The sequence below is a fragment of the Convolutriloba macropyga genome, chromosome 15 (assembly GCF_964194025.1).
Source record: "Convolutriloba macropyga chromosome 15, txConMacr16.3, whole genome shotgun sequence".
Lineage (NCBI taxonomy): Eukaryota > Metazoa > Xenacoelomorpha > Acoela > Convolutidae > Convolutriloba > Convolutriloba macropyga.
This window is the reverse complement of record NC_134482.1, coordinates 9994605-10012910: the sequence shown is the minus strand read 5'-3', so window position 1 is coordinate 10012910 and position 18306 is coordinate 9994605. Positions and strand designations below refer to the sequence as shown.

Below are 18306 nucleotides of genomic sequence, written 5' to 3'. Positions count from 1 at the left end.
AGCTATCTGGAGCAACAGACATATTGTAGAAAATCAGATAAGAGCTAAGAATATTGTTTATGCGCTAAAAATTCAAAAAACTTTTTCCAACAAAACATTTTTTCACCGAAATTGTTTTGAAAATTTGTTTGGGATGAAATTTATTTGCTTCATTCAAAACAAACCCAGAAGAATCTTTTTATCAATTGGTTTCCACAACTCGTTTTGGTGAAATCTTCAGAGCTTTTAAGTTTAAATTCATTCATGCCGCAAAGTTGAAATGAGCTCTTTTGTTCAAATTTTTATGCCGTTGCTTAACGTAACGCCTTCTTTACACGTGTGACACAATTTAGATACTCAAAATTTAACCGTGATTTTGAAAAATGGTTAATTTTTGATCACAAACGATTTCCGTCACTCACCAAATGACTGATAGCGGAAAAAGTTATTTGAGTTCACTATAAACACTTTGAAGGTCGATAAAATTTAACGTATTATGAGGTTTTTATTAGGAAGGCATGGCAAATAATACAAAAATAGGCAAATTTAGTGCAAAAAATGAAAGTTTTTGAATGTTCTTTTTAAGTTTGATATGTTGAATTGGCAACTCCATCTCAATTCTGGAGCATTTTTATCTATGGTCTACTGCGGGTAAGTTTAGGTCGGCAGGCTAGGTTTTTCTGATGTAGTTTTCAGTTTAAACGAAATGAAAATAGAACAATGGGTACAATATCGTAAAGATAATATCAAAGTTGACGAAACTTTTTCCACTGCAGAAAGTGTTTCTTCATTCTCGAATGAAGTGGAAGTACTTTCCCCGTTTTAAGTGAAAACGATGAAATTGGATAGGTAGTTCTTATCGATCCTAGTTAGCTCTATAAGAACAAGTTAGCTGTTTATCAAAATGGTAAGTTATAGACAAATTAGTCAGTCACAGACAAACTGTTTTCAGTCATGAAATCGCTGGACGATAACTAAGCAGCCGGACCTGGTAAACTAACAATTTCTCTCATAAAGTCAAGCAAATTAGCTACTGGCGTAAAATTACAGTTCACTTTAAATGAGTGCAATAGGGAGAAAATTTTCCAAGCCAAAATGAAACTACGTAACACCAATTTTTAAACACCTATGAAGCACCAAATTTTAAAAATGCGATAAATTGGATAGTTCAGTTTATGTAACACAAATTTTGCAAAAGGGTTTGAGCGCTTCCTATTGACTCAGATGACGGATTTCATTGATAACCACAAAATTCTTTTAAAAAAAGAAATCCGCATTTCAGAAAAAAGTCAACAACTCACGTAGCTGCATAAATAGTTCAATTAGTTTTGTCTAATTTAGACCAAAAGAAAGAAATTGTTGAAAGTTTTCTAGGTCTTGCAAAAGGATTCTCAAACTTTTTTAATTACATTTTGCAATGCATTTTCCCCAACCAAAATGAGATTTATAGTTTTTTTCAGGAAGCAAAAAAATGCTGTCTTCATTATTTGTTAACCGCCCTAATGGCGTGTTTTGTGATCGTGAAATTATAAATCACGGTCTGCCACAGGGAACCGTTTTATGACTTGTCATTTTTCTTCTAAATGTGCACGATCTTTCATCTACCAAAAACACAAAGGAAAAAAGTCAATTCGCAGATCAGACAAGTATTTTTGTTCGGTAGAAGTATTTTAGACGAAAAACTCAAGGAACTTTTACAGAAAACAGAAGAATATGCAGAGAGCAACAAGCTAACTTGAAAAAAAATAAAATAAAACTTTTTTTCCCCAGTCGAAGATTCCGATTTGGGATTGTTTTTTTCACAAAAACAAAATCCACTCTACAGAAAAACGCTGCAGATACCTTGGTACTCAAATCAACAGAAACCTTAATTATGATAAGCAACTGAACGAAATGCCTAAAATTTTACCCATGCTTTACGATCAATTCACCTAATACAGCGTCAATTTCCACTGAACACGCGCATTCTTGTTTTAAAATGACTTGAGCTTTTATCCTTTATTTTGCATTATTCTGTTTCAAAATCTATCTGAAAAAAAATCTGAGACGCAGTAATTGACAGGTTAACTGTGTATTAAGGTGTGCTTTCTACGCAAAAGTGATGAAAGAGCACGGGATCTAATAAAGCAGACAAAACTCCTTGCAGCTGAGCTCATAATAGCCAAAATGTCACTGATCAATTTTCATTATGACACAGTCAAGCCAGAAGTTTTTGAAAACATCCACAGGTTTTTCAATCTTCATTAAAATTCTCAAACAAAACGATTCAAATTTAGACAAAAGGTCAAAATCAACTTTGGAGTGAAATCAATTGTACGTCAATGCGTACAACATTGGAATAAGTTACCACAAATGCCTATTTGTTTATATTTAAATAATAATACTTTCAACAAAAATAATAATATTTTTGTTGAAAGTATATTTAACAACCTTTTTTTAAATTACTTGTTTAAAAGAAAAAAAATACTTCTTAGCACCTTAAGCAGGAGTAGCTCCCCTAAAAAGTTTAGTATGTGAACAGACAAGCTATCAGTTTGTAGAATGTCTACAATAAGACATCATCTAGTCTGCTATTTGGTCTATAAACAACCCTAAGTGGGGCAACAATGAACAATTCTGTTCACAAACATTTTACAAACCCGTTTTATGTTTTTGTTTTCTTTTTTCGAATTCAAGATTGAAAAATTAGGTTGCGCAGCCATAATTCTTCTCAGTCATCACCTAAAAAACCGATCACATAAAAATTCGAAATTCTGATTGGGATTCAGTTTATTAAACCATGCCCATTGAATCATTCAATGGGAGCTATTAAAAGTTTTTTAAGAAAAAAAGTTGTTTAGCTTACACTTAACTGGAACGAAAAATTATTTTTTGTTGCATGTAAATTTAACAACCTTTATTCTTTTTAAAATACTTGTTTAAAAAAGAATAAATACTTCTTAGCACCTTAAGCAGGAGTAGCTCCCCTAAAAAGTTTACTTTGTGAACAGACAAGCTATCAGTTTGTAGAATGTCTACAATAAGACATCATCTAGTCTGTTGTTTGGTCTATAAACAACCCTAAGTGCGGCAACAATGAACAATTCTGTTCACAACCATTTTACAAAACACAAACCCGTTTTATGTTTTTGGTTTCTTTTTTCGAATTCAAGATTGAAAAATTAGGTTGCGCAGCCATAATTCTTCTCAATCACCACTTAAAAAACCGATGACACAAAAATTCGGAAATCTGATCGGAATTCAGTTTATTAAACCACGCCCATTGAATTTTGATAAAATAAAGAAGCGAAGTCCATGCTTGCAAACTAATGGTTTCCTTGAGATTGAAACCCGGCCCGTCGAATGTCTTTTGCTTTTAAAGCCAAAAATAAAAAAGCTAGGAAACGGAGCAAACCTACATTTTCCTGAGTTTGAAAACAAACATGCCAAAAGTAAGGAACTATAAAACAAGAAATTTTCTATGTGTAAAGCCGCACTTACCGACGACTTCCCACGTTTCAGAAACGAACGCGCCGGTGGTACCTAAGAAAAACCTAAGGGTTTTTAACTTTTTTCGCTTAATAAAACCGAGCATACCGACGGTTTTCCTTACGTTTAAAAGCAACAGCTTCTTGAACAGGGAACAATAAAACATGCTCAAGCCACTGCATACAGGCAAATAATTTAAAAAATTACCGTTTCACAAATTGTAACTTGTTCTTGTGTATGCGAAATGGCGATCTTCTAAAGGTGCACAATCTTTTATCTACAAAAAACACAACGGAAAAAAAGTCAATTCGCAGATCAGACAAGTATTTTCTGTTCAGGAAAAGTTTTATACACTAAAAATTCCAGGAAGTTTTACAGAAAACAGAAGAATATTCAGACAGCAACAAGCTAGCCTTGAATAAAAACAAAATTAAACTCTTTTTTTTTCTCAGTCGAAGATTGCGATTGTTCTTTCTTAAAAACAAAATCCTTTCAACGGAAAAGATACCTGGGTACTCAAATCGACAGAAATCGTAATTATGATAAGCAACTGAACGAAATGCCGAAAAATTTACGCATGCTTTACGATCAATTTACCAAATGAAGCATCAAATTCCACTGAACACGCGCATTCTTCTTTTAAATGACTTGTGTTTTTAGCTTTTTCTTTATTGTGCTTTCATTATTTTTTAAAGTTTATCCGAAAAAAATCTGAGACGTATTAATGGACAGGTTAACTGCTGGGTATGAATGTGTGCTTTCTACGCAAAAGTTACGAAAGAGCACGGGATCTAATAAAGCAGACAAAACTCCTTCCAGCTGAGCTCATAATAGCCAAAATATCTCAGATCAATTTTCTTTATGACAGAGTCAAGCCAGAAGTTTTTGAAAACATCCACAGGTATTTTAGTCTTCATTCAAATGCTCAAACAAAACAATTCAAAACTAGACAAAACGTCAGAATCAATTTTTGAGTCAATTCGATTGTACGCCAATGCGTACAACATTGGAATAAGTTACCAAAAATGCTTTGGTTATCTCGAAATGAAAAAAAATTTAAGTAAACGTTGAAATATTTTTTGGTCTCAGAGAATAAAAATTTTTTGATTAGTATCCTGGGAGCTTTCAGAAATTATTTTTTAGTAAAATTTTTTTAAAATTTTTACTTAACTGTGTTTAAAAAATTTTTTTTGTTGCAAGTATATTTAACAACCTTTTTTTTCTTTTTAAATTACTTGTTTAAAAGAGAATAAATACTTCTTAGTACCTTTAGTAAGAGTAGCCCCCTACAAGGTTTGCTTTCTGAACAGACAAGTTATCAGTTAGTAGAATGTCTACAATAAGACATCATCTGGTCTGCTATTTGGTTATTAAACAACCCTAAATGCAGCAACACTGAATAGTTCTGTTCACAACCATTTTACAAACCCGTTTTAAGTTTTTGGTTTCCGTTTTCAATTTCAAGATTGAAAAATTAGGTTGCCATAATTTTTCTGATGCATCACCTAAAAAGATCCGATGACAAAAAATTTCGGAATTCTCGGAATTCTGATCAGGATTGAGTTTATTAAATCACGCCCATTGAATCTTGATATATTAAAAAAATGAAGTCCATACTTGTTTTCTAACGGTTTCCTTGAGATTGAAACCCGACCCAACGAAGGTCTCTTGCGTTTAAAGCCAAAAAAACAAAGCTAAAAAACCGAGCAGACCTGTATTTTCCTGAGTTTGAAACCAAACATGTGAAACGTAAGGAGCTAGAAAACAAGAAGTTTTCTACGTGTAAAACCGCACTTACCGACAATTTCTCACGTTTCAAAACCGAACATGCCGATGGTACCAATGAAAAACCTAAAGGTTTTTGACTTTTTTCTCGTAATAAAACCGAGCATACTGACGGTTTTCTTACGTTTAAAAGCAACAACTTCTTGAACAAGGAATAATTAAACATGCACAAGCAATTACATACAGGCATATGATTTGAAAAATAACCGATTCGCAATTTGTAACTTGTTCTTATGTATGCGAACTGACGAACCAGTCAACAAAATGTAATAAATCACTCCTTTATCTCTCTCTATATCAATTCGCACACTCGGAAAAAAAATAAAACTATTTAGTTATAAATTTTCTGAAAAACATTTTAATTATTGACATCATATACTCAAAATTTATTAATTTATTCGATACAGACCCAAAAAATGCTCCAAAAAACTGTTCAATCGTCAGCTTAACATACAAGAAGGGAGATGAAAATTCAGATAACAAGCTTTCTTTTTGTTGGAAATTGAAATGTAAGAGATTGGTTAGCATGTTTCAAGAATCTTTTACAGAAAAAAAGTTATATAAACAGAATCGATTTAGAGCAAAATGGTGGTAACATGATAACAGCATTCTGGGCGTCTATTTTTTTTAAAGAGTCACACTAGAAGTTGGCGCTAGTAAAAAAAAGTCATTTAAAATTGTTCTTTTTGTTCTTTTTCTTATTGAGTTTTTGTTCTTTTTCTTAACATTACGGTGTACCTTAAGATGACGGTGTACCTTAAGATGACGGTGTACCTCTCACAAAAGACGATTCAGCATTCTCTTGATAATGAAAAATTTCATGTTCTCAAAGAGAATCTAGCTTGTGAGAGAGAATCCGCCCGACTTCTCTCATTGTCTGTCCGAAATGCTGGAGCTTGGTTGTTTGCTCCCCCCATTCCAGCTCTTGGGCTTCATATGGCACCAAATGAGTTTAGAATTAGTGCAAAGTACAGGTTGGGTGTCCCTGTCTACGACACCCAAAAGAAGTGCCCGTTCTGTAAAGCAGGAGTTCTTGACATCTATGGGGATCATGCCATCGCGTGTCACGGTCGGGGAGACGCAATTGCAAGACATGACCGTGTTCGAGATAAATTAGTGTCTGCTTGCTCATCTGCGAATCTCTCACGAGTAGTGGAAAAAAAGAACCTAATTCCAGAAAGCCAGTCACGCCCTGGAGACATCTTTGTCCCTACTTGGAAAGCGGGAAAACCTGCTGCATTTGATGTAACTGTTACTTCGTCGCTGCAATCCAACTCTCTCACTAATGCGGCTACAAAGGCAGGATACGCACTTGATGCAGCAGATGAAAGAAAATATTGTCTCCACGGCGATAACTGCGCAAAGATGGGAATCACATTTGTTCCCCTTGCAATTGAAGTCCTTGGCGGGATATCGGCAACCTTCAAGAAAACACTCAAGCGGTTGGCTGTGTTAAGTGACAATCGTTCCTTCCAAGCGCAGGGATTGTCTGTAGCTTTCTGTAAACTAATGCAATCCTTGTCAATCACCGCTATTCGGGGATCAGCGGAAATGTTGCTGGCACGGGCTCCATAGTAGACTGTTTTGCTTTTTGGGTGCTCGACTGCTCGGAGGGGAGATGGTTGATCCAGTACTGTTGCAATCATTGTCGACAGATATGATCAAGGGGTCTGCCTCAATGATTTTGACACGCTCTTTATTGCCAGATTTAACAAATTCAGAATCAGAAGAGTCGAGATTGGTCCTTTAATGATAAGTCGCCAAAACGATTACAACAAACGGGAGACTTATCAATGTGCAGTTCTAGTATTTTTTATTTTTACCTGACCAAAGTGGGGAGAATAAAAACATACATTTTACAGGTGAAAAATAAAAAAATGCCGACGAAATGAGATTCATAAACTGTTGATCTGTTGTATTGACAATCACCGTTTTGTTAACCAAGTTAATTATTTTTGGTTCTAGTGTTTAATTCAATTGTCGTACATTTTCCCCTAATTTGCCCTAAAAAACTCGCTTTCATTTTTCAGAACTGTTAACGCAGTAACGTGGTCTATTCTTTGCTCTCAGACGCCGTGGTAACAGCGTGTGCAATACTCAGAATCACACAGAATTCTTGTTGTAATAAAAAAAGATTCTTGTTGTAATAAAAAAAAATAATAGAAAAATTTCTCCTCGATTTTTCTGTTGAACTTCCTAAAAGGGGAACTTCCCATCTTATATATGATGGACATTTTGACATCATGGCCAGTACTGCAAAAAAAACTTTTTTCGCAATTTTTCTGTTTTGAGCTCCAAGTGACAACATGCAATGTATGATAAAGGCTGACGAATTGGCCGAAATAAAGCTAACTTAAATTTTGATTTTTTTTACTGGGAACTGACTGTTATTGGAAGTTTCTAACATCCATCGAGGGAGTTTGATTGTGTTTTATAATTATTTACAACATGAAAACCTATGTACTTCTTTGTTTAGCACACACTGTTAGTACATTAGTATAAATACAGTAGAGCAAATTACTGCTTTAACAGCTCTGAAGAATGAGTTTTCGAGAGTGAGTTTGGTAAGAAGGTAGAAAAAGAATCAAAATAATTGTTAAAGGAATATTCTGCCGCCACAAGTTTTTGTTTTATCTTTTTACAAGAATTAACGCTAAAGTTTGTGTCACTATTTTGCCGTCACTTTGCTATATTGGTATTCTGTCAATGTAGAATTGATTCCGCAAAAGATCTGGAAAACGTACGCAGGCCGATCTATAATACTATTTTTGGGACAGAAAAATCTCAACCTCTGGATTTTTCACTCCCTCCTTGCATCTTTAACTGACTGTAAGGTTTTGCTGGAGCCTTCTTTCAAATTCTACTTTACAAAACGATAATCGTTAAATATTGGATGTCGGGATATTGTAGCAAAAACTTGGCGAAAATTGATGTCTGTCTCGTAAAGGTAAGTATACTGAAATTCAGTAGTTCACAACATCCTTTTAAAAAGAATACAGAATTGTATTAGAGGGTAAATTGAAAAAAAAATTACAAGGAGAATCGGAAATGCGCGTTCACACACAAAATTCGTGTTTGAAAATGAAAAAAAAATTGTTCGACATTGAAGCATATCAACAGATAGTAAGTTGAAAATTTGTTTTTCTGCTACAAGAAGCAGTTTGACCGGTCATTATGAGATAGTTTAAGGGTCCGTTAAAAGGTTCACAACTGTTATTAGAAAAGTTAAAATGATTCGGATAAATAAGGCCTGACATGGAAAGACGTTTGAACGTTTTGATATTCCTTAACTGTCCTTTTTAAAGCAAAATTATATATTGTAAAATCATGTAACAATTGACTCGACTTTTCAGCTAGCTTTGCAGATTAATGTATAGCTTTGTGTGCATTCTTATTCTCCACATACCTACCCTAGTCGGAAAAAAAAGTTTATCTTGCAAGATCTTGCAAGATTCTGGCGGAATCTTGCAAGACGATGCATCATCTTGCAAGAATTTCTTCCAAAATCTTGCAAGATCTTACAAGATAAACTTTTTTCTTACAAGAATCTTACAAGATACACTTTTTCTTTCAAGAATCTTACAAGATACACTTTTTCTTTCAAGAATCTTACAAGATAAATTTTTTCTTTCAAGAATCTTACAAGATAGCCTTTTTTATTTCAAAATTGGTTTTTCGCCTCCAGCACCTATTCTTATGACCTATACTTGCAAAAAAAAATAAAACGTTGCAAGATATGAATGTACACATATTTTGGCATTGACAAAAGTAAGCCGAGAAGTAAAAACATCAGAAAAATATTAATCTAAGGCATCAGAAAATGGTCTTTCGATCTTCGTTTTTTAAAAACTTGTCCTGGTTTTTTCATTTCTGTTTTCTTGCTTTTCTGTTTCTTGGCTTTCTGTTTTCTTGGCTTTCTGTTTTCTTGGCTTTCTGTTTTCTAGGTTTTCTGTTTTCTTCATTGCTTCCGTGGCCATGGTGATTTCCGTCTTCAAGATGATTTTTCTAAAACATATACAATATTTAAAAACAGGAACACAGAAAAACGCAAAAAAAACGGGCACGATGTGCCCAAAACAGGAACACAGAAAAACGCAAAAAACGGGCACGATGTGCCCAAAACAGGAACACAGAAAAATGCAAAAAAACGGGCACGAAGTGCCCAAAACAGGAACACAGAAAAACGCAAAAAAAAACGAGCACAATGTGCACAAAACAGGAACACAGAAAAACGCATTCTATAATCTGCATTCTTTGTTGTTTCGAACAGTTTTTTTTTCAAGCAAAGCCTTCATTTGGCTACACCTAACCCTCTATTGCATGTTTTGTTTGACTGCAACAACTGTGAAAAAAGCTGAGAATGGAGAAGGTTCGTTTTCATTTAAAAAAAACAAAAAATTTCACTCAAATTTTTGAAAAACTAATTTTCTCTCGCAAATTGCGAGTTATCTCGCAAAATTGTACACACTGACTTATAAAAAAAACTATTGACGCCAGATTTTCTGAGGCATGGTCAGATGATATTTGTTATCTTAAACAAACTAACACAAAAAAAATAACAACTTCTACGCTTTTACGCCCATCGGGCCAATAAATGTTTTTTTTTTCAGATAATCTGGCTTCTTTGTTGTTTCGAACAGCTTTGTTTTCAAGCAAAATTTTCTTTCAACTACATCTTGCCCTCCATTGCATGTTATGTCTGAATGCAACAACCGTGAAAAGAAAGCTGAGGAAAGACAGGATTACTTGTCATTTAAAAGAAAAGACTGAAACATTTAATGAAACTTTTCAAAAACTGTTTTTTTCTTACAAATCTCAAGTTATCACGCTTAATTATACACAATAACTAAAAAAATCACCGTTGGATTTTTTTGAAGCATGGTTGGATGATATTTGCTATCAAAAAAAATCTAACAGAAAAAAAAACGAAATTTTAACTTCTACGATGATAGTGGCCTCTAAGTATTTTTTTGATAACCTGCCTTCTTTGTTGTTTTGGGACAATTTCGCTTCAAGCAAAATATTCTTTCACTTATATCTAGCCCTCCATTTTATCGCAGAAACGTTAAAAAAACTAAGGAAAGCCATGATTTCCCGCAAAAAAGTCATATGGAAAGCCATCGTGATATACCTGTAAAAAAGTCATACGTTACACTTGCTTTGCAAGTCTATACACTCAGTTTATAGCAATTTTGCTTTTAGTTGGATAGTTGTTTCATATTCCAGCTTTTTTAAGGTGGTTTATGTATTTGCAAGAATCTTACAAGATAAACTTTTTCTTGCAAGATCTTGTAAGATAAACTTTTTTTGCAAGAATCTTGCAAGATCTTACAAGATAAACTTTTTGCCTCGACTAGGGTACAGAGGCTAGTCAGGTTATCTCCGATGCTTATTCTTAGTTTACCTTTTTTACCCGTCGCTATAACCTTTTAACGCATATTATCATTTAATGATCTTAATCCGTTACTGTTTTTCAGGCAGTTCAGTTCTTTCCTCACGTTTGCTTGTAAATAAAAACTGGATATTATTTAAAAATTATTTTTATTGGAAAAATTTATTAAACATTTGTTTATACTCAAAATGACCATCATATAATTCTCTCCTACATTTCAAAAGAGCGGTTTGATCTTCTTTCGGGCTATCAATACATGCAATACTTGTCGACTGTCTGAACCCACTAAAGAACGCGTCAACGTGATCTGTAGTGAGGTTCAAATTCGGCCCTAAAAACCGTTCAGCTGATTCGAGATTTTGTTCAAGAGTTTTTTCGATCGAAATTGCGCCCGCAATAAATTTTGGATCCATTGCTCTTAATTGATAGTTTAGAGATTTGATTGCAAACAGGTGCATTTTACACATTGACAGCATTCGTTTCTGAAAATGGCTTCTGCGATTGAGAAGAATTGAGATGAAGATGTTTTCTGGGTTCCTGTCCAGTAAGATGACTCGGAAATCATAGCCCCATTTCTCGTACAGCTCGGCTAGCAGGCGAATATCGGGTACGAATGTTTGAGATGGGTGACGGGCGTTAGGATATGAGTCCATGTGGGCCACAGCTGAAACAATAATGAAATATGCTGGGTTTTCCCTAAAATTGATCTCACTGTATCCATTATCTTTTGCCTCACGCAATTAGGATAGTCATATATACTTGTGAGGCCGATACCAGTCTATGAAATTTTCATTTCACTAGAATACAAAAGTAAAGAGCAAAATAAATTTAGCAGAACAATTCCAATATTTATTGGATATATATCAAAATCAAGAAAATTAGCGAAGCAAATAAATCCCCGATCAAGTAACCAACTAATTTTGTCAAACAAACAAAATGGGATTCGAAACTCAACTTCCATTAGATTTTTGGAACCGGAATTTAAACATATTAAATCAAGATAAAAAACTTTTATGATTTTGCATTAGTAAACTTTAATCTGGTTTACTTAAGTTATACGTTTTCAAAGAATGCTTTTAAAGAACACTCGAACCATGTTATTAAGCAGCTGGTCAAAAACCTAAACAGAATGCGTTAAGAAATGACGGCAAGAGCAGAAATTCAACTACGGAGTGTTGGAATTCGGCAAAAAAACAGCTGTTTGACTTCTCGACACGTGGTGCGATTATCAAACTGAAATCGAGGAAGACACTTGATTAGAAAGAGATTCGATATCAGAATTTTTTTTTGTTTAAAAAGTAACTGGTTTATTATTAGTTCGTGAATTGAGCAAAAAATGAAACAATTCGGCCACCCATTAAGAATAACTTCAGCGTAAATTTGACGTGGCGAATTATTTTGACATGACAGATTCAGTAAAGCTGATAAAATCAGACTTTCGAAGTTTCAATTCATAATCGTATAAAGCAACGTTTTAGCAAGAAAAACAACTGTATTCAACAACGTATTAGGGCCACAGCCCTTCAGAATGCCTTGGCAAATCTAGTTAACTTTGTTAGCAGGTCTTAGTCTAGGTCACCAATTTAAACTAATCCGTTCAAAAAACCGAATTTGTTAGGCTAAGCGATCAGTTTTGAGCCATTTTGGAAGTTATTCTTAGTGGGAAATCGGCGTTTGTATTTCTCAGAAATAATACGTATGTTGCATTTAGAACGGAAAATCTAAGCGAAAGTTTTGGTGTAATACGCACAAAAATTCTCTATCTAATGATATAATTTATTCAATTCAATTTACTCGGTAACATCCTCCGGCCCGGAAGAAAATGTTGGGAGGATTGGTACAAGCTTAACGAGTGGGCGGACGAGCGATCCGGATGACGTGCGTAAGACGGCGGAGCGGGCGACGCTGTCGGAGCCGTACCGAAGTTCTTCAATCCGAGCAGTTGGATAGTAACCCCTAGGGTTGCTTTCTTCAACGATCCAAACTAAATCACCGACCTTGGGGTGCTGCTCGGCAGGCGTCTGCCATTTAGATCTACGGTTCAGTGCAGGTACATACTCCTTGAGCCAACGTACCCAAATTGCATTGGCGTATGACTGTGCACGGGCGTACCGCTTACGATGATCAAACTCGTCGACGCCAACGATGGACGGAATTCTGGTTGCTTGGTTACCGAGTAGAAAATGATTAGGTGTTATTGCGCCTAGGTCGAACGGGTCGGCGCTTACGGGCGTTAAGGGACGTGAGTTTAGTGCGTATTCGACCAGACAAAAAGTAGTGTTCAACACCTCATCTGTGAGGCGACGCGTACCAAGGATAGTGTACAGTACTCTTTTAAAACTACGAACTAACCTCTCCCAGACACCACCTTGGTGTGGCGCACTGGGTGGATTGAACCTCCACTTAATGCCCTTATGTGCAAGTTCGGCAGCGACATTAAGCGTATTCCATTTTTCCACACATTCGTGGAGCTCCTTCTCCGCTCCAATGAAGTTCGTACCATTATCCGACCAAATCATAGCAGGAGTACCACGACGGGAGACGAACCGCTCAACTCCCATTACACAGGAACTGGTGTCCATGGACTGTACAACTTCAACATGGCCAGCACGAGTAGTGAGACAAGTGAAGAGAAATCCCCACCTCTTCTCGGTAGTCCGACGAACTGTGACGTAGAATGGGCCGAAGTAATCAACCCCGGTGTTGGTAAAGGGAGGAGACTGGTATGCGAGTCTCTCCTTTGGGAGGTCTGCCATGATAGGCTGAATGGTTGCTGCACGGAACTTTCTACACAAGACGCAGTTTGATTTGATGGAACGCAGTGTGGAACGTAGTTTTAGGATGGCATAACGTTCTTGTGCCTTTGACCTTAAGTAGTCGATGCCCTGATGATGGTTCTTCAAATGAGTATGCCGCAGAAACAGTTTAACAAAAATATGACGCGCATCCAGCACGATAGGATGCCTAGTGTCAAAGTCAATTTCCACTAGCCGTCGGAGTCGACCAGAGGAACGGATGAGACCCTGAGGTCCAATAAACGGAGTAAACTGAGCAATGCGGCTGCTCTTCTTAACGGATTTGTTGTCAAGAAGGTCCTTTCTTTCAGTATTAAAGGACTCTCCTTGAACCAAGTACTGGAGATGACGCTCGGCTTCGTCAAGCTCAACAGGGTCGGCTATGCTGCCGTCTACGGTACGGTAACTTTCATGAGTTGGTAAAAGACGGAGCACATATGCGGTGACACGAAGTAATTTTTGATAAGAACTGAACTTATCAAACGGGATCAGATTAATGCTTTGTTCCTTACGGGGCTTGGTTACGGATGCGGCTAAAGATGAGATGGAGTCATCATCTTGTTCCTTGGTTACAGCGCCGAGCTTAATGTTATCAACGACGTCAGTATTTGGCGGAAAAGGGAATTGCTTAGTTCTCAAGAAGTCAGGACCCCTCACCCAGCTACTTGATTGCAAAACTTCAGCGGACATACCACGCGTGCCAGCGTCCGCCGGATTATCACAAGTGGCGACGTGGTTCCATTGGTCGACGCTGGTGTTCTCCAGGATTTCACTAACCCGATTTGCAATGAAGATGGGGTGTTTGTTTGTTGAGTTTATCCACTGCAAGACGATTGTACTATCTGTCCACATAAAGACTTTGTCGACAGTAACCGTTAATGCTCGACAGATTTCCCTTTTTAAACGGGCAGCGAGGAGAGCGGCTTGTAATTCCAACTTAGGAATTGTCATTTTCTTCATAGGTGCAACACGGGCCTTGCCCAAGACAAACGCCAGCTCTGTTATAATCTCCCCGGAGTGGCAAGTTACTTGAGCCCTAAGAAAACCTACTGCACTGAATACGTCTTGCGAGCTATCACCAAACATGTGGAGTTCAAGATGTTGGAATGGTCCTGAAAAGTAGCTTCTCGGTATAGTGATCTCAGCTAACCGCGGCAGTTCAATACACCAGGCAAGGAATCTGTCAACTGTGTCTTTAGGTAACTCGTCATCCCAACTTTGTCCATTGACACGCCAAATGTCTTTCAAGATTAACCGAGCACCAACAGTGAACGGTGCGACAAGACCAATTGGGTCGTAGACCTTTGACACAAGACTTAGGACCAAGCGCTGTGTTAAACTTTTCGTGATGGTGCTGTTAGTACCCCTGCTCACAACCAGAGTATCGTTGTTGTGATCCCACTTAAGCCCAAGCACGTGCATTGATTCCTCCTTGGATGAAACGATGACCTTCGGTTCAGTGGATTGAGCAGACCCATCAATTCGGTCAGCCAGATCTGGTACATTGCTTACAAACTTAGTAAGCTTGAACCCACCTAGATGGAGAAGATGTACCAATTCCTTCGACCTAATGAGGGCCCTCTCGGGGGATTCCACAGAGTCCAAGTAATCGTCCATGTAGAAGTTCTCAAGGACGGCTTTCGCAGCTACTGGGTACTCCTTAGCATTATCGCGTGCCGTGCGCTGAAGTGCGTAGTTGGCGCAGGTGGGCGAATCTTTTGCCCCAAAGATGTGGCGCGTATACTGGTGTACCACAACATTTGATGTGGGGTCCTCCCTCCACAAAAAGCGCAATGATGGTTGATCACATGGCAACACTCCAACTTGGAGGAACATTCCCTCGATGTCGGCGGATACGGCAAATGGATGTTGTCTGAACCGTAGGAGTACATAGATTAGGTTTTGCAGTAGGTCAGGTCCGGTGAGTAATGACTTATTAAGAGATGCGCCATGGAATTTTGCTTCTCCGTTTAGTACCCTACGAACCTTGCCGGCTTGTTCGGGTTAACAACCGGATGGTGTGGTAGGTACCACTCTCGTTCCGAGCGACTTTCCACCTTATGAGCATCTTTGACCCTCACTACATAGCCCTTGTCTAAGTCCTCTTTGATGGTACTCGAGTACTTTTCCCTTAATGTCTGATCTTTCGTGAGCCGCTTTTCCAAAGACTTTAATTGAACAAGCGCTGAGAAATAATTGTTGGGCAGTTCGATGTTATCTTCAGCCCATAGCATTCCTACGTCGTACCTTTTTCCATTATGCACGGTGGTGTTTTCAAGAATTTCATGCGCACGCGCATCCGAGGCGGATCGTGGGTCTACTTGCTTAAGTGCGCCGTACGACTCCATGTCGTACCAAGATTTTACCTGACTAGCGAGTTCAAAATCCTGCTCCATATTAGCTTTGAAACAAGTCGAGACTAAACCTGAAGACGACGGTAGAGGGCCGCTTAGAACCCAACCTATGGGCAAGCGAACAGCGAAGGGCGAGGACTTCTCGTCGGCAGCGAAGTACTCTAACGGGCGGATGGCATGATACACATCCTGTCCAAGTATCATCTCAATGCTTCCATAGCAATATGTAACTGGGTCTAGAACTGCTAGGTGCGGGTATGTTTCCTGAAGTGCTTTAACGTTGATGACATCGGCGCCTACATTCAAAGCTTCCTTTACGTAGGGGCTGACTTTAAAGGGTTCAAATGCTTGGTTGTCGCGTGGTGTTACAATTAGTTCGACTAGCTTAGTGTCTACAACCTCCTCGGTATTTATACCCTTGACTGTTAGTTTTAATGCTGTACCGTGCAAACCAAGTCTCTTTGCAAGATCATTGGACACCCAAGAGTTGCTGCAAGCGGTATCACACAAAACTAAAGCCGTGGTATCTTTACCGGAGGAGCTCTTCAACTGTAATTCAGTCACCTGAAGGAGGCCTTTCACATTACTCACAGATGACAAAGTAGTGGTCTTACTCGATGATTGGACACTAGGAAGTTTACTTTGATTTGCGCCAGCATTAGAATTAATGTTGTTGTTGTTTGAAGGGGATTTTGGTGGATACACCCTCTCAGCTCCATGAAGAAGTGTGTTATGGGAGCTGTTGCAACTGTCCTTCCTGCATTTCCTGGGGTTTGGGCATTGCCTGAACATATGCTTTTCTCTCAAACATGAGAAACACAGTTTTGCTTCAGCCACTACCTTTGCTCGCTGAGTGGGAGACTTTTCTTTAAATACCCTACACTCCCAGATGCGGTGGATACCTTTACACACAATGCAGCGAGGGGTTGCAGGCGTTGCCGATGTTGAGGCTGGTCTCTGAGTGCCCTTAGTTTGTGTATTAGCAGCAAAAGTTCTTGAGGCAACTTTGGTCTTTACTACTGAGTTGGTGTTATCCTCAGTTCTTGCCTTCGATGAAGTTTGTTTCATTAAATCATGTGCCTCGGCCTTCTCCTTCAACCAATCGTTGAAGTCAAGGAGTGTTGGCTTAACCCAATGTTTCTTCACTGTGAAGAGTGACCAGGATTCTTTCAGATTGGGCGGCAATTTTTGCACAGCCGTGTTGAGAAGTGAGGCGCTCTTAAGGTCTGCGTCATATGAAAGTGATTTAAAGACTCCAACAAGACTTGAAATTGTTGCAGAATAGTTTATGATGTTATCACTATTGTGCATCTTTAGTGGTGGAAAAGAGCTGAGTTTTTCTAAATGTGCACTGACTACTGCCTGTGGTTGGCCAAATTTACGTTCGAGTGTCCTAAGTGCGTCCTTGTACATTACACCGCAGTATGCGAACTCAGCGATGGCGGTTTTAGCTTTTCCAGTTACAAGAGTTTTTAAGTATGTTAACTTGACATCATCAGTCAAGGACTGTGCGTCTATGGCGCTTTTAAATTGTCCGAACCATTCGTGCCACTGCAGTGGATCACCATTGTACTGTGACAACTTCCACTCGGGCAGTGGATCGTTCTTCTTACAAGTAATTGCCTCCGCCAACTGCTTTATCAAATCCGCAGAGTCCAAAGAAGGAGCCGAAGGTGTGGGATGCGGCGGGCCACCCCAACACAACGGGTTCGGAACGGTAGCTCCATACGTTGGCGAAATGATCGGCGTGACAAAGGTGGGGGCGGTACCTTTGGAAGAACTAAATGGATTCGCTTGCATGAAGTCTGATGCTACGTAATTTTGAGCGCCTGCTGCTGCTTGTACATGAGAGGAGCGGTGCGATGTAGATATATGAGGGTTGATTGACGGGGCCGGTTGTACGGTGTATAAGTTTGCGGATGTTCGTACAAGTGGTACTGCATTAGATGGGACTGCTGCTGGAAAACGCCAGACATTTGGATCTGGAGGAGCAGGAGGTGCGTGGGTTATAGGGACAAAACTTTGGGGCTGAAAGCTCTTTTGTGGGGGTGGTGGATGAATTAATTGAGGTACAAAAACGTTTGCGGAGGAAACGAATGGTGCAGGCGGAGAATGGGGTAACAGATTGACATTATTCGCCACGGGGTTAGTGGCTTGTAGTGGGGGTGCTTGTGGCGGCGAAGGAGGAAAGCGGAATGATGGTGGGATTGACGAAAAATGCGGTGGTGCGGGGTTTAGGACGGGGGATGGAGGGGCTGGTACATTTATGTGTGCTTGTTGCGGATTAGGTGCTAGCGGAGCATTAACAAGTGTGTTTAAAGGTAGTGAACGCGAAGGGCTGACTAAATTCAACTGTCCCGGCATGCTCGACCTGCGAGGGAATTGATGATCTAACTGTAAACCATCGAAGTGCATTGTTGCTTGAGACAATTGTCGGGCTGTGTTTGGGGCGTTTAGTAGAGTTGGCATACCAAAGTTTATTGGTGGTGATGGAGGCGTATATTGAGGCTGTCGCTGCTCTTGCATGATGTTG

General features: G+C 38.6%; 1 long non-coding RNA gene across 1 annotated transcript; it reads right to left on the bottom strand.

Moving 5' to 3' along the window:
• Positions 1–8954: 8954 nt before the first annotated feature.
• LOC142354739 (uncharacterized) lies at positions 8955–12514 on the bottom strand. The gene is made up of 2 exons (XR_012761113.1): positions 10839–12514; positions 8955–9237 (listed from the first exon to the last, which is right to left on the bottom strand). It is a non-coding gene; the product is annotated as an uncharacterized LOC142354739 (long non-coding RNA).
• Positions 12515–18306: the final 5792 nt, after the last annotated feature.